Here is a 4,823-nt window from a genome sequence, read left to right as displayed (position 1 = left end):
CTGTAATTGTTCTTGCGGGGTGATAATCGAGGCTGAGTTATAAGGCGCGATTGAGGATTGAACGTTTACAATTGTGGTTCTGATGTTTTCTATTTTCTCAGTGAAAAAATTCATGAAATCATTACTACTAAACTGTAACGGAATATTTTGTTCAGGTGACGCTTGTTTATTTGTTAGTCTAGCCACGGTGTTAAATAAAAACCTAGGATTGTTTTGGTTATTTTCTATTAGTTTGCGGAGGTGCTCAGCCCTGGCTACTTTTAGGGCCTTTTTATAACGTGACGTACTGTCTTTCCAAGCGATTCTAAAAACCTCTAAATTACGGGTTTCTCTCTTTAGAACACGCGTAGTATTGTTGTACCATGGTGCTTTAATTTTCTGTCTGACCTTTTTTATTCTAATAGGTGCAACAATATCCAATTTTCCAGAGAGAATGGTGCTCATAGTGCTGGTTAGTTCCTCTAGTTCATCTGTTTGTTTGGGTTCACTGAGCAGCTGAGACAGATCCGATAAGCAATTTGAAAAATTATCTATGGTGGATGGAAGGATTGTTCTGCCTAATCGATAACGCGGCGCAGCATGATATATTACAGGAGTACGTAATATGCAAGTTACCATGTAATGGTCAGTTACATCATCACTTTGTGGAATGATATCTATATCGGTTGGATCGGTTCCATGTGATATAATTAAATCGAGTGTATGATTGTCACATGCCTGTCCTGTCTTGTGTAGCACATGTGGTGTTTGTGTTCCTGTCTCTGTTTTGACCCCACCCTCCTTGTTATCTCATTATTGGTTTCATTTGTCCCACCTGTTGTTCCCTCATTACCTGCCTGATTTGTCCCTTTTATAAGTTCCTTTGTGTTTTCAGTCTGTGTCGGATCGTTGTCTTGTACACGTCTCCTGTTCTCCCGTGACCCCTTTTGGTATGTTCGTTTTTGAAGTTGTTGTTTTGTATTTAGTTATGTTTTCCCCCTCGTGGGTTTTGTTTTGTGTTTAGTGTTTCTTTTGTAATAAATTATTTTCCCTTTGCATTTGAGTCCTCCCTTTGTTTTCTGTAATTTACGTGACAGAACGATCCGACCATGTCAAGGACTCAGCAAAGGGTCTCTTCCCCAGCCACCGAGCGGGAGAGGAGGCAAAGTTTTGAGGGGACCCGGTTGGTCATATTTCGCGGGACCCGTGGAGGCCGCAGTAGAGGAGGCGGGCGAGAGGAATTTCAAGACCACTCTCCACTCTGGCCCCTCCTCGACCCAGTTCCGGTGGTCCCAGTTCCGGTGGTTCCGAAACGGAGGAGGAGAGGAAAGAACCCCTCCGTGGCTATGTCGGTGGTCTCTGTTCCGGTGGGCCCTGTTCCAGCGATCCTGAGTCTGGGTGTCCCTGTTCCGGGGGTCCCTGTTCTGGTGGTCCCGAGTCTGGTGGTCCCGAGTCTGGTGGTCCCGAGTCTAGTGGCCCAACCCGAGACTGTTCACGTTCCGTCTGCCCAGTCAGAGACTGTTCAGGTCACATCTGCCCAGCCAGAGATGGTTCAAGCCACATCTGCCCAGTCGGAGACAGATCGGGATATGCCCATTCTCATGGCCGGGGGGGCACTGATCGGCTATTTAGAGCGTTTAGCTCGGATCCTGGAGACGCCCTTTAAACCTTCAGTGTCTGTTCCTGAGCCGGAGCCAGTGTCTGTTCCTGAGCCGGAGCCAGTGTCTGTTCCTGAGCCGGAGCCAGTGTCTGTTCCTGAGCCGGAGCCAGTGTCTGTTCCTGAGCCGGAGCCAGTGTCTGTTCCTGAGCCGGAGCCAGTGTCTGTTCCTGAGCCGGAGCCAGTGTCTGTTCCTGAGCCGGAGCCAGTGTCTGTTCCTGAGCCGGAGCCAGTGTCTGTTCCTGAGCCGGAGCCAGTGTCTGTCTCTGTTCCTGAGTCTGTGCCTGTGCTTGTGTCTGTTTCTGTGTCTGTTTCTGAGCCGATGGTGTCTGTTCCTGTGTCTGTTTCTGAGCCGATGGTGTCTGTTCCTGAGCCGGAGCCGGAGGCGTCTGTTCCTGAGCCCTCAGTGACCGCGTCACTGGCTATTATGACCACAGCCATGTGGTGTGTGTGGGCTACGCACACACTTGGACCGGTGGTGTCTGTTCCTGGGCCGGTGGTGTCTGTTCCTGGGCCGGTGGTGCCAGTTCCCGAGCCGGTGGTGCCAGTTCCAGTGCCCGAGCCGGTGGTGCCAGTTCCAGTGCCCGAGCCAGTTCCAGTGCCCGAGCCGGTGGTGCGAGTTCCAGTGCCCGAGCCGGTGGTGCCAGTTCCAGTGCCCGAGCCGGTGCTGCCAGTTCCAGTGCCCGAGCCAGTTCCAGTGCCCGAGCCGGTGGTGCCAGTTCCAGTGTCCGAGCCAGTTCCAGTGCCCGAGTCGGTGGTGCCAGTTCCTGAGCCGGAGCCGGAGGCGTCTGTTCCTGAGCCCTCAGTGACCGCGACACTGGCCATTATGGCCACAGCCATGTGGTGTGTGTGGGCTACGCACACACTTGGACCGGTGGTGTCTGTTCCTGGGCCGGTGGTGTCTGTTCCTGAACCGGTGGTGCCAGTTCCCGAACCGGTGGTGCCAGTTCCCGAGCCGGTGGTGCCAGTTCCAGTACCCGAGCCGGTGGTGTCTGTTCCAGTGCCTGAGCCAGTGGTGCCAGTTCCAGTGCCCGAGCCAGTTCCAGTGCCCGAGCCGGTGGTGCCAGTTCCAGTGCCCGAGTCGGTGGTGCCAGTTCCAGTGCCCGAGCCGGTGGTGCCAGTTCCAGTACCCGAGCCGGTGATGTCTGTTCCTGAGCCGGTGCCTGTTCCCTGGCCGCCCGAGGGAGAGTCTCCGCCCTGGCCGCCCAAGGGAGAGTCTCCGCCCTGGCCACCCGAGGGAAAGTCTCCACCCTGGCCGCCCGAGGGAGAGTCTCCGCCCTGGCCGCCCGAGGGAAGGTCTCCGCCCTGGCCGCCTGAGGGAAGGTCTCCGCCCTGGCCGCCCGAGGGAAGGTCTCCGCCCTGGCCGCCCGAACTCTGTGGCCCGCCCTGGCCTCCCGAACTGTCCATTTCCCCTGCCCTACTCTGTTCTGTCCCTCCCGTCCCGCCCTGTTCTGTCCCTCCCGTCCCGCCCTGGTCTGTCCCTCCCGTCCCGCCCTGGTCTGTCCCTCCCGTCCCTAGTGGAGCGTCTGGTAGCCGCTCCTTAAGGAGGGGGTAATGTCACATGCCTGTCCTGTCTTGTGTAGCACATGTGGTGTTTGTGTTCCTGTCTCTGTTTTGACCCCACCCTCCTTGTTATCTCATTATTGGTTTCATTTGTCCCACCTGTTGTTCCCTCATTACCTGCCTGATTTGTCCCTTTTATAAGTTCCTTTGTGTTTGCAGTCTGTGTCGGATCGTTGTCTTGTACACGTCTCCTGTTCTCCCGTGACCCCTTTTGGTATGTTCGTTTTTGAAGTTGTTGTTTTGTATTTAGTTATGTTTTCCCCCTCGTGGGTTTTGTTTTGTGTTTAGTGTTTCTTTTGTAATAAATTATTTTCCCTTTGCATTTGAGTCCTCCCTTTGTTTTCTGTAATTTACGTGACAATGATTAAACGATGAGTTGGTCCGGTAACGTTTTGCTTAACCCCAAAGGAGTTTAATAAATCTATAAACGCAGCCCCTAACGCATTATTTTGATTATCTACGTGTATGTTAAAATCTCCCAAAATTAATGCTTTATCGACATTGACCAATAGGTCTGAGAGAAAATCTGCAAATTCTTTTAGGAAAGAATTTACTCTTCCAACGAACATTCACACAGTAAGCCACCATCGTTCATCGCACAATAAAACATGGCTGAAGGGTTTCGCAGACCTGATCCACTTGTCTTTGATGGCAATATCGCCGAAAATTGGCGTGTGTTTGAGCAGGAATTTGACATATTTATTGCTGCTGCACACTCAGAGAAAGAGCCTCGCACAAAAGCTTTCATACTGCTTAATCTGGCTGGCTCGGAGGCCATTGAGCGCGAACGAACGTTCGTCTATGCACCCGCTGTTTATACGGGTGAGGGAGAAAACCGACGAATAATTACTCCGGCTGAATCACGTGAGGACCCGGAATGTCTAAAACGCAAGTTTCGCGAACTTTGTAGTCCACACCACAAACAAACATAACGATGGAAAGACACAAATTTAATTCAAGAAATCAAAGGCCAGGAGAGACAATCGAAGCATATGTAACCGACCTACGAAACAAGGCACAGAGTTGCAGGTTTGGAGATTTACAAGAGGAACTGATAAGGGATCGACTTGTGTGTGGGATACTCAATGATGGAATGAGAAAACTCCTGCTGCGTGACAATGAGCTAACATTGACAAAAGCCATTGAAACATGTCAAATACATGAACTGAGAGACCAGCACACTAAAACACTAGCTGGACCAAAGCATAATTTGGCAAATGTGGACAGTGTTCAACAAACGGTAAAAAGAAAAACGTTTCGTACTCCCAAACACAGATCAGACAAGTTTGCCACAACAAATTAATAATTGCAGCAATTGTGGAAGCAACCATGAGGCAAAACGGGAGAAATGTCCTGCATATGGCCAGCAGTGTCACAGGTGCAACAAATGGAACCACTTCCAAAAATGCTGCAAATCTATGAAAGTTCATCGTACACGGAATCTAAAAAAGACTTTGAATCAAACTGATGTTGCCAGAGCTTCAAACAGCAGTGAAGACTCATTCTTTATAGACGGAGTTTCCTTAAATCACCAGAAGGTGGCAGAAATTGACACAAAACAGTCAAAGAAAACCGCAATATCTTGCACAGTCCAAACCAATGGAAAGCCTCTCGAACTAACGAT

This window comes from Squalius cephalus (genome assembly GCF_949319135.1).
Source record: "Squalius cephalus genome assembly, chromosome: 16".
NCBI classification, from domain to species: Eukaryota; Metazoa; Chordata; class Actinopteri; order Cypriniformes; family Leuciscidae; genus Squalius; species Squalius cephalus.
Note: the sequence above shows the minus strand (reverse complement) of the source record.